Raw genomic sequence first — 12,582 nt, forward strand, 5'->3', positions numbered from 1 at the left:
TTAAAATAAGAACTCTTTAATTAGAAACATTCCCTTAATTGAATTGTAATCAAGCTTTTAGTGCTGTTAGCCTGGCTAACCATGTGATCTAATAACACCCACCTTCTCTCCAAGCATTGCCTAGTTACACTTCTTACGGAATGATTTATATCAGGGAGCCTGGGCCAGGGCACCCTGTCTCCATCAGCACCGTCAGTGCTCAAGTGGTACAACAGGTAACTCCTGCCCCAGTGTCTAAAAAAACATAGGTGTTGCATATAACACAAACAGCAGGACCCCAACTACAGAGAGGTTGGGGTTGGGTTGGGAAGGGAAGAAATTTGAGGGAGAGGCAGAATCCACGCTCACAATCTGTGCTGGGTCATCTCCGTTCCTCTTCAGTTACCAAACTGGTGGGCAGCAGTAGCCACAAGCATCTTTTCCCCTCTGTGCACCTCTCCAAAAATGAACATCCACTCAGGTCTAGCCCTGTATTAGGCACCAGAATAGAACAACGAAGGCACGCTGAGACTTTGTTTAAACAGCAGCACCTGGAAGGCTGTCTAGACTCCCAGACCCAGCAGCGAGCTGCAGCCGCACTCATAACCGCATGCCAGGATGAGACCCCAGCAGGTCTCAGCTCATCCCTTCTCCCTGGTTTGCCTGGGAAGGATCTTTGGGTGTAGAGCATGGAAGGGAGTCGAGGCTCCAGCCAAGTCCCTTAGCTCAGCAGCTGGGGGACCTGCACCTGGGACACCTCATGTCTACCTTTCACGGGGTTCAGACCCAGCCAAAGCATCCCTAGATGATCCAGGGAGTGCTGCTGCTGAAGGCAGGCAAGCAGAAGATGAGCTACACGGGGTGGCTCTGCTTGCAGGCCCTTTGGCTGCTGTCCTGTTCTCATGGGAAGGTCCTTGGGCAGTCCCCAGAGCTCACACCGCAGCGCTGTAGGGGGAACCCACGGCAATGTGTCTTGAGCTGAGTCTCGTGGGCTGGTGTATCCAAGGGGGCTATAGCTCGCTGGGCACCCAGCCAGCCTCACCACTGCCCGCCGTGTCATTCCTCAGGTAGGAAAGGAAAAGAAGGGCTAGAGTTGCCCTGTTTATTCACAGTGTCACTGCTGGGTGGCCATCCAGAGTCACCATACATGATATACATAGCACCTAGTAAAATTCATGGGAAAGCTGAGCTCCAGTGACCTAGCAGACCTCAGAGAACTGCCAGGTCGCATTTGGCAGTTCTGCCTGATCCGCAGTGAGCAGAATCCCGTTTCACCCACTATCTGGAGAGGGACATGCTGTTTTGAGGACCAAAGCCACTTCTCCACGGAGAGACTTGCCTGTGCTAGGAAAGCGTGAGGAATCAGGGAAAGAGCAGAGAAAACTTCGTTTCTGTGCTGAAGTTCTACTTCTGCAAGGCCAGTGAAAGCAAGAAAATATGAGAAGTGAGAACAAACGCATTTCCACCTGCAATTCAAGAGCAGAGGTTCCCGAGGAGGCAGGCACCTGTGGCTTGACACATCCAACAGAGCAGAACAGAGTTGTTCAAATCATTAACTCACAGTTTATTCAGAACATGCAGCCCACACTCAAAAAACAACAATTAATGTTCACAGGGTCTTTTTTACAGGGAACACACTCTAGTTTCTCAGTACTTCCCAAATAATAATAGATTTGCCTTTTCAATACTCATACCAAGCAAGAGAGTAGCGTTTAAGAGAAGACCCAGCATTCCTGGAGGGAAGGTCAAATGCAGCCTGCAAGGTGGGGATGCTGATCTGAGTGCTTTGCCAGAGCACTCTGCATTTTAAAGCTTTTTCTACAGTCAAGTGCAAGTCCCCATTCACATGCAGCAGAGAACAACAAATACTCCTGCAAATGAGACATCAGGATCCCAGGATAGCACAAGGCTAAAACCAAAGCAAAACGCCAAAATAAATAAAACATAGCTAATAGCTACCTCTGAAAAGGTTGCTGTGAGTGACTCGCTCAGCATCAGGTAGGAAATCCGCAGCAGGGGCAGGGATCCAGGCCAACACACAACTGTCTCAGCAATGAGTCACTCCTTTTTCTTCACACTTTTGGGGGGAAAAAAAAAAAAAAAAAGATGAAGCTGAGTCCCTGCAAAGAGCCTTCTTCATGACACAGCCCAGACTCACCCAGAGCACCATCTAACCTGTGTGCTGCAGGTGTCCTGTGGAAAATAAACCTGCGGCCACATAATTAAAGGCTCAATCGTAATTCATATGCATGAGGACATTGAAGGGCAGTTGTACATCCAGCCTTGGTGCTGCCATTTCTCAGTGATGAGAAATGTGTATTCTGATATAACAAATAACAGCAATGGCCTGTTGTCCTCAGTCTGGAGCAGAGCTGGCGAGAGGTGAAACGTGCTGTCGGGTGGCATTGGGGGTAACAGCACAGGAGCACTAAGACTTGGGAGAAGACTCTTGTTCGGGCACTGGAGAAATCTGTGGTCCCAGAAACACAAGCTGATACAGCTGTCCTCCCTGCTCCCCTTGTCCCCTCCAAGCTTTCCCACTTTTGGCTTCCCTTCTTCAGGCTTGTCACGAAGCCCTGGGCTCTGGGCTTGGCCATTGCCCCCTCCCAGGTCCACCTCACCTGCCCTTCCCTCTCTCTTCCCCACCACAACCCCCAGGCCCAGTCTTCTGCCCAGACAGTACCAGACTGGCTCAGCTGTGTGTCCTTGGCTGGTCACTCCCAGCCTTCCCACCACATGCCGTCCCCCTCCCCACAAGCTGTCCCCTGTCACCAGTCCAAGCCTTCCTGGGCAGTGGGTCTGTGGCAGCTCCCCTCCATCCCCAGTCCCCATCTGTCACCAGATACCCCACTCCCCAGGCAAATGGTTTGAGCACTGCCTGCCTCCCTTACGTCCCCCCCCGCCCACCCCACTGGTGATCACCCCTCCTCATCTCTTCCCATTCCCCATCTCACCGCCCCGGCCAGCCTTGCTTTCTGCTCCCAGTTCCCCCACTCAGCCAGCCCAAGTCACTCTGGCAGCTCCCAGGCAATAGCCCCCTGCCCAACCAGCCCTGGCATCTCCCTGCAGCCCACAGTCTCATCTGCCTCCCAGTCTCATTTGCTTTTCCCCAGATTTTTGGTCCCTTCCCTTTGAGTTTCATCCGTTCCCTATTCAAATCAGGGGCTTTCCTCCACCAGGCTTCCCAGAAGCCAAAAGAGAGGTGACTGGGAGCACAGGGTAGAGGGAAGCATTGAGAGATTCAGCCCGGTGCCTGACACGGAGAAGCAGGATGCTGCCCTAGAAGGGAAAACCCTCCCAGTTTCCTTCAGCACTGCTTCTCTGTGGGAAAGCCCATACACCGTCACGCCAGCCTCAGAAGCCAAGGGAGGGTTGGGCAGGTTAGCAGAGGCTGAAATCTTTGTTGCTGTGAAGCTGTGACAAGTCTTCCTCCCGCATTTAACAAAACCATGTAATTTGTCCACGCCAGTGGGGGAGAACAGCAGTGTTTCATGGAGCTGGCAAAACACAACTGCCATGACACAAAAACTGATGTTCTGCCCAAGGCCAAGCCCTTGCTTGAAAGCCCAGAAGATCCACAGCTTTCATCCCCTGGGCCGTATATATACTTCCTCCAGCCCAGGAAACCTAGTGGTGGGCTGACATTTTCAAAAAGAACTAAATAAATGTGCCAAATTCAGGCTGAGGCAGTCGCTTTCTATGGAAAATTTCTGCTCCAGTGGTGAAATTTTGACAAAGTTATAAGCAAGTGAAAACAGGGTCTTAAAAGGGGAAGTGCCGGCAACCTTAATAATAGGAGCTGCTCCTGGCCACACCTGTAATTAAGGGCCTTTATTGCTTTTTTCCATATACCTCGCCTTTTTTATCCTCGTGGTATTCCCAGCTTCTGTCAGTTTGCAACTGAGTCCCTTTATTACACCCACGCTGGCTTGCTTGGGTAAAAAGAATAGAAGACCTAATGGAAGAGAAAAAACAAACAAACAAACAGGAATATTCAGGTGCACCCTCAGAGCTGTGTCAGGCCAGGGCAGATGTAGCAGAGGACCACAGGACAGGGCCAAGGTTCCTTGGGAGGAGCTGGACTCAGGGCTGAATCAGCAGGATCTTGCTGGAAGACATGTAACCTCGTCCTCCTCGCCCGCACGCTGAGTGCTCCCTGGGCACCGAGGCATCTGAGCGCCTACGGGCTGGTTCAAGAACCTGGCCCAGCAGCCTGGGCAAGATGCAGGGATGCAGGGGAGGCACCACCTCTGCCTTGCCAAGTCTTGCGGATTCCTCTTCACCTTGAAAGCAGCACATCTCCCTCTAAGAAACTCCAACCCTCATATTTTTTGTAGAAAAGAAGCTGAACTGGTCCCTCTCTCTGTTTGGGCTTTTGTCCCATGGCCTCATACTGCGGCAGAGCCATCAGCTGGGGCAGCCCTGTCCCATCTCCCTGGAGAGGTGCGATCAGGCTGCTCTGCTCCCCTCTCCCTTTCTGCATGGCACTGGGGTGGCTTTTGGCAGCGGTGCGAACTTCTCAAAGCCTCTAGTGAGAAGATGTGCAGCCCAAGGAGAAGAGAAACAACCCTGGGGCTCAGACACAGTCCTCTCTCTGTCTCTCTTAGGAACAGTGGGAGAAAAGCTACAGAGAACAGAGAAGCCACATTCGCCCCTGTAGGAAGATTTGCAGGTCCGACCAAATGAAGTATAGGACTGGTCAGGCGGGAGGCAATTTTAGCTGTGAAATGACTTGTGTTTGGGAGGCTGGCTGGAGGATAGGCTGGGTACAGAAGTACAGATCAGAGGAGGTCCCTCATGACTGGAGAAAGGCAAATGCTCCATTCTTCTTCAAAAAAGGCCAAAAGGTTGAACCCTGGGAACTACAGGCTGGTCAGACTTGTTCTGGCCCTGGAGCAGGTCCTCTTGGAACACATTTCTGGGCACATGAGGAAGAAGGTGACTGGCAACTGTCAGTGTGGATTTACCAAGGGTAAATCATGCCCAAACAACCTGATCGCCTTCTTCAATAAAATGACTGGGTTTGTGGGTGAGGGGAGAGTAGTGGAAGTCGCTTGTCTCAAACTCAGCCAGGCTTTCAGCACCGTCTTGCACAATGTTCTGATATCCAAGTTAAGGTGTTGTGGTCTCAATAGGTGGACAAGCAGATGGGTAAAAAACTGGTTGGCTGGTCAGGCTCAGGGAGTGGGTGTTAATGGGTTGTACTCTGTCTAGAGGCTGGTACCGAGTGGGGTGCCTCAGGGGCTGTCCTGGGACCTGTCCTGTTTAACGTGGTTATTGAGGACCTGGAGGAGGTGATGGGGTGCACTTCCACCAAGCTTTCAGATGACACCTAGTTGGAGAGGGAACAAGTCAACATGCCCGAGGGCAGGGCTGCCATCAGAGGGACATAAGCAGGCACTGGGGAAGGAAGAGGCCCTGGCCACGATACGGGCTGGGGACCTGCCAGATGTAGAACAGCTCTGTGGGAGAGGACCTGGGAGTCGTGGTAAAAGGCAGAGCCAAGCTCTTCACAGTGGTGCACGGTGGGAGGATGAGAGACAACAAGCATAAGCTGAAACAAGAGAGGTCCAGCTTGAATACAAAGAAGATCTTTCTGTCCCCAAAGACAGTCAAGCATGGGGAAAAGTTGCCCAGAGAGGCTGTGCAGTCTCCATCCTTAGAGGTTTACAAGACCAGATAAAGCTCTGAGCGACCTCATTTGATCTTTTTGCTGACCCTGCTTTGAGCAGGAGGCCAGACTAGAGCTGTCCTGAGGTCTCTTTCAACCTGAATTATCCTACAATCCTATGATGCACAGTGCCCCGTTTGTGTATGGCATGTGTTTGGCATGTGCCAGGTCCGTATGTGCCACACATACGTGTCCGTGGCAAGGGTGAGCTGCAAGCTTGCATCCCGTGTGAAGGGTGTAGCTGAAGGGGGACAAGGTATCACACGCACACGATGGGTGACGGGTGAGGAGCACACCGTGGCAGGTGGCACTAGCTCTGAACGCCTGTGACAAGTGTGCCAGTTTTGCGCATACCGGTGAGCTCGCTGAGCGTCACGCGCACGCGAAGCGCACTTGCGATGTAAGCATGCGGTGGGAGTGCGCGCATGTGTGCCAGGGGAGCGAACATGTGGCCATAGTAGCGAAATGCGTGTGCAGCGTGCGGATACTGCGCGCGTGGGCAGGGGGAGAGCGGCGTTTGTGTGGGCTTGTTATTCACAGCGGCACAAACCGGTGGTAGCTAAAAAGCCTCCCATGTATGAGCATCTCCCATGCGGGCTCGGGGGGTGGGGGGACGGGACGTAGCGCAGGCAGTTATGAAACCAGCTTGCCCAGTCAGGATAATTCACGTACTGCTGTGGGAGGGACAGGAGAGATAAACAACGCATGGGGAGACAGGAGGGCAGGGAGAATGGCTTAAAATGCAGCTTCCCGGCATGCCCTGGTGGATTAGTTCAGCATCTCAGCCCAGCTCCTCTTTAATTCTTATGCAAGGGGTTCCTCTGGAAGGGACAGCCTGTCCTCGCCAGCTGAACACCAGGCACAGGGCACTGATTAACAAAAGGCCATCTCACCACCCATCCCACACAGCGAAGGGCAAGAGGCAGCTGGGGACTCGTTCCCTGCGAGGACTGAGGTTGTGGATTTTCATTTCTGCCTTGCATCACGCTGTTGCTCATCGGGGACCGCAGGCTGTGCTCGTCTGAGCCTGCCGTGGCCTCCTATTCACTTCTGGGTATGATTTGAAAGTGCTGATTTGTATCCGTAAGGCCCCATGTAGGCTATTTTGGGGGAAGCACTGTGGCCCAACAGCTCCCAGTTCCTACATCTGGAGGCCAGGGTTATCCGAGCTGGGAATATGCACTGCACTCGGTTCGTCAGAGCTGTCATTTGGAGGCGCAGGCCGTGGTACGAAGGTGACGGGTGTTGCGTATGTACCTAGGGAAGTGCAACATCCTGGCCATGGCTTCACTGCAGCTGTGGATGCAGAATGGGCAGAAACCTATTCTGGGAACAGCTCCCGGTTCATTTATCACTCACAACATCCCCATCTGTGCAGAGAGGTGACAGGTTAAACCCACAGTGGTGGGTTAAATTCCTCCTTCTGCCGCTGACTGCTTCGTGATCTTGGGCAAGTCACTTTGCCTTACTGTCAGCCGCTTCCATCCCTCTTTGCTTTCTTTCTGGCTGAGAACAGAAGCTGCCCCTTCTCTTGTGACTGCAGCAGCAAGCACAACAGGGCCATGGAAGACCTGAAGGCTCTGGAGGCTTCTCCATGGGACAAATCATCAAATAGTTACAAGGACTCAGAAAATCCCACATTTTTCAGAAATTGCTCTTGCATTTTAACAGCTGACAATGCATTTTGAGCTCATGAGACCATCTGACCGCTGCAGGAGAGCTGTGTCCCAAACAGAGCAGCAGGGAGCACGCAGCTCCAGCCAGCCAGTACAACTCCACCAACGCACCTTGTATCTTCTCTGCAGCAACCACCGCCGGCTGCTCTCACCCTGACCTCAGATCGCTGTCCCCCATCGGCACCTACCAGCTCGCTGAGCACTGTTGGCTCTTTGGGCACTCCAGGGCTCCCAATTACTTAACCCTGGCACGCTGGGTGCAGCCAGTCACCCTGTGTCTGCAGCTCTCTGCTCGAGAACTGTTTTTCATCACGGCTCTTCCCCGCCTCCCCCATGGCCCCGTGCGGTGCTGGACGGGTCGCTTAAGTTTCTCTATTCAAGGCAGCCCGGTTGCTAGTGAGCACAACACTGTGTCCTGGAGAGCAAAGGGCACATGGTGTAACCCAGCAGCCTGGAGCTAAATGATGGCTCCGCTTTGCTTACATTTAATCAGCTCCTTCTGTGTCATACTAAGTGTTCTGCTATAGGTCTGCATCGCGTGTCATGTGCTCACACCCACTCTCCAACTGATTCATTATTTTATCCCTGAGAGAAGCACGTGCAGGCTGCAGGTCATGTTATATATATCTTCAAAGTCTTCTCTGGAGTTTCTGTGTCAGCTTGTCCTTCTCCTCTGATACCCCAGGAGTGGTGCACAGGCCTGTGTTGGATCCCTGATAGATACGCAGAGTCTGTTGCTGGGTGAGCATCTAATCACCTGTCAGGAGCAATTTCAAGCTCCTTATTCTCTCGGTCGCACGGCTTCTGTAACGAGGCTTTGTATCATACGGGCCTTCAGCTGGCTCTTTCAGTGACAGTAGCGCTGGGACATTCAAACAACTCTATCAATGCACTACAGCCGGGGACTCAAATATTACCAGGTCCCAGGTTTCAAGACGTGCTATTTCAAATCTGGGGCCAGCACCAAAATAATCCTGCTAATTTCAGAGGCCAAAAAAACTTTTAAAGCTCAAATATCCAGTGTCTCACAGACCATTTCAGGACCGTGTTTGTGTCCATCCTGAATTTCTTCTCAGGCATCAGGGCAGTGAAATCACATGGCTCTGCTCGGCAACGTGTGTTTCCTCTTTCCACGCTGACCTGACTTTCAAAGCCAGTCGCTTGGGGTCTGTGTGCCCAAACTACCCAGAGAGCAGAGGGATTGCCCCCACTAGATGCTTCATTCTGGAGGGAATGTCTTCAAAGAAAAGCAAATACACTAATGGCCCACTGACTGCTCTGCTGGTGTTGCTTTCCCCAGGAACTAGAAGCAGCCCAGGAGACTGTACAGTTTGCAAGCCAGGCTGTTGTTATCTAATGTCCCAAGGGGTTATGAAAAGGTTGGTTGCCAGAAGACCTCTTGGGGCATTGCAAACTCTCTGCCTGAGGGCTCTCATGCTGGTGAGGACATGTTTGATTGGGGCATTTCTCCACTTCCATGCAGTTTTGCTGGCCCTCTCCCGCCGGGGGAGCATGCTGGCCAGCCGCCTGTGGCAGGGAAAAGGCAGCTGTGCCCAGCTACAGCTGTAAGCTGTGCATGCCATGCGAAGGGACTGAATAATAGGAAAAAAGGGTGCAAATCTCATACGTTGGAGCATGTGCAACCAGGCAGAGCTGTGAGGCGATGGCTGAAGGGCAGACAAGCAGCAACCAGAAGGACCTGACTCCGAACCCAGATCGTCTCTGCCTGACTTCCCAGGGCTGGAACGGCTTCGCGGGCTTCTCCCCAAGAAGAAATCAAAGTGGTAGCGGATATCTGAACTGCTTCCAGAGTCAGGGGTCTCTCTGTGAAAGCCCTGGCAAGCTGACCTTTATTGCAGGTTATGGATGCAGCATCGGGGGTGGGTGCCGGTCCTCTGAAAGCCGGCCTTGCCTCAGAATCAAGGGGTTTCCAGGCCGACCCCCCAGCTCTGACCCCCAGCCCTGCCGGGGGAGCCGGCCCCAGCCCCAGCCCAGCCCCGCGGTGCCACCCCCGGGACCCGCGGGGCTGTCTGTCGGGACCCGCGGGGCTGTCTGTCGGGACCTGCAGGGCTGTCTGTCGGGACCTGCAGGGCTGTCAGCCTTGCTTTCATCTCTAGATGGTGCTCTGAGAACGGGCAACGACCGGGCTCCTCCAGTTTGTGCCATGCCACTCAGCCTCCCTGCTCTGCATCCTGCCGGCAGTAACATACCGGGGCTGGGGAGGGCAGGACCCCCACCCTGCTGACCATGGCAGGAGGGAGAAGCTTGTGTAGCCCCTCCAAGAAGTGGCTACCGTCTCAGCTCCTCCTGATGTGACATCCCCGAACCGTGAGACACCGTGCCGTGGGCGGCTGCGTCGACAGATTGCCTCCTCTGCCTCCCCATCCCTCTGCTGTCCCCCTTTACCTGCCCCAGCCTGGCCCTACACCACCCCATGCTTTCAGCATCCCAGCAAGGCTGCCTTCCCTCCTCTCCCCCTCCGGTGCAGCCAGCAATCGTCCATCCCAGTTTTGCGGATTTAGCACAGGGCCGGCGCCTGCGGGGTTTTCCAATAGTGGAGCTCCATTAGGGCCCAGCTCTGCTTTTACCACGGGCAATGGCAGAAGTCCCATCGACTTCGCGGGGGCAAGAGCAAGCCCTTAATGGCCTGGGAAGGTAAGGCTTTTTTTTTTTTGTGGTGACATTTAAAACCATGGCCACTTCATACTGCGTATCCAAAAGCTGGGAGAGACCTCAGGCCCTCCTGCAAAGGCAAAAAAGGGCTGCTGAAGCTCGAAGCGAGCAGAGGAGGCATTTTTGCCGCACAGAGGTCATGATCCTGCACGCAGCTGCTGGGGCAGTGCCGTGTGCCCTGCTCCGCTCCTGGGCAAAACCTGGATGAGACTGTGCTGGTTGAAAAGGAACACGTTTGTTCAGCAGCATGGACATTTTCAACACCATTTCCTGATCACGGAAATCCAAATCCATTTGCTCCTCGTTTGAGATTATTGTTGTGTTTCTTGAAAATATTTTTAGTCGCAGTGTGTATCAAAATGTTTTGCTGAGCAAGTTTTGGGTGAGTTGAAAGGTGCCAATGACAGTTTCTTTTCAAAAGGGTTGTCCAAAAGTGTCACCAAAAATAAAACATGAAACAAGTTTCTCAAGTGTCATTTAAAACAACAACATTCATCTGAAAGCTGGCAAGGGTGACAGCAGCATAGTTAGTTGTCATGGGATGGAGAATCTGAACCAGTGCCTGGATCTTATTCATAGGGAAAAAGTCCTTCCTCTCCCCATTATCTTTCTGGTATTTGAATAGCTTTCAACAATGAGCCAAGGAAATCGTTCAGAAGTAAGACAGGAATGAAATATAGGTTGTGGGCAGATAAACAAAGAAGTGGTGTCTTCCTCCTGAAAAGCAAGCTGCCAGCCCCCCGGGATTAGGGGCAGGTCTTGGGGAAGCAGTCCCTCCATCAGATCCTGGAGGAGGGAGAGAGCCCGGGGACATTGTGCCCTGGCGTGCAATAGAGGTGTCTTCTCTGGAGAGCACAGGACAAGAACATGTCACCTACCTGAAAGGTGATGCTTCGCATATTGTATGCAAAAACCAAAATATCAGGTGTGTTTACGGTTGTGAATGGCTTGGAGAGCTGATTTGCAGACTCCTTAAAAACGTCCAGTCTTCTTTACAACAAACAGCCTTCCAAGGTGGATTCTCCTGGTGGCCTTCCACGGGCTGCATAAAGGAGTCCCCAGCATACAGCCAGAGAGGTGCTTGTTGAGATAGATGCTGCTGTCGCTTGACATTCGTGTATATGTCGTTGGGTGTTTATGGGATGAAGTTGTGGTACAGGATGGGTTATGCCGCCATATGTGGCATATGCATGTAGGTACGTGTAGTGTGTACTTGGGCACAAGTACTATGTAATTCAAGCGTGCAGGTACAGAAGTACCCGTGCAGAAGGATATACATACCGCTGTGTATCAGCAAAGCCTGTGGGCACGCATGCAGCTTGCAGAGGCAGAAGAGCACTCGTTACCAGGAGGAGTGACCGCACCGTGCCGTCAGATGGGCTATGCGGGCCTGAGGAACGTGCCATTTTGGCAACATAAGCACAGTTGCGGGAGGATCGCCTGACGGGCAGAGGTTTACCCATCACCTCATTTCTCCCGCACTCTGGCTGTTCCTCTCCTTCCCTCTGGCCCCTTCTTAGCTCTCTCCCCTCCCTAATAATGTGACAGCATTGCCAGCTTTCTCCCAATTTTATTGTGAACAGCAGGGGTTTAGCTGGGTTTTCCTCAATGCCTCAGTGTCTTCTCCACAGTGATGCCAAATATGACAAGAAAAGGGCCAGCAGATTCAAACATAAGGAGGGGGCTGGGATACCAGCGTGGCTGCATGACGCTCCCAAGAGCTAACAGGTCGTGGGCGCTTCATCCCCACCAAGCGCTGCCATCCACCTCCGAAGGATGCTGTACCTCGGCGAGGGGGTGCTCAGCCGTGCGGGTTCCCCCTCTCCTGGAGGCCACCACCCCAGTCTGTGTCCTGGATGCCCGCGTCCTCGCACACGGAGTCCTTCTCTCTCGGTCCATTAGTTTGTTTCCACTGCCATGGCCAGTGGCAGGCACCCGGCTCTGAAAGCTGTATTAAAAGCCAGGTCAATACCAGCCCCTGCTTATTCCCTCTGGGGAAAATAAATAAATAATGAAAGGAGGGAGGGACTTCATTAATGAGCAATGGGGAGAAGCAGTGGGACAGGGACACACGTGGAAAAATGAGGCTGCGTATATCAAGTCATACGTGGGAAAAGCCAGGAGGCACCAGGATCCATGAGCTGCTGTCCCCGTTCTGTGCCCGACGGGAGGAGAGGAAGGCATCAGGAGTGATGCCCCCCCAACTCCTGATGCTCTGCTCGTTGGTTGTCACCTGTCTGCTCTTCTCTCATCCTCCCACTAGCTCCTCTTCCCTTCTTGGCAAGGCTTCCCAGAGGTATCACATCATTTTTTGGGTGCAGAGCAAACCTGTGCAGGGCAACTATCCCCCCCGGCAGAACCTACGTGCTGGGATGGGAAATGGCCGTGTCTGGGCCTAGACCCATCTTGTTAGTCTATCCCCACTCTTTCTCAAATGCACTCCCCTATTACCTCATTTTCTCTTCTTTTTCCCTTCCTCCTCCTCCGCCTGCCTGCTGTTCCTGCTTCTTCCTCTCACTCCTGCTATTTCCTTCCTTCCCCTTCTGCTTCTTCCCCCCTTCCTCTTGCTTCTTGAACCAATTC

The sequence above is a fragment of the Harpia harpyja genome, chromosome 6 (assembly GCF_026419915.1).
Source record: "Harpia harpyja isolate bHarHar1 chromosome 6, bHarHar1 primary haplotype, whole genome shotgun sequence".
Taxonomy (NCBI): domain Eukaryota; kingdom Metazoa; phylum Chordata; class Aves; order Accipitriformes; family Accipitridae; genus Harpia; species Harpia harpyja.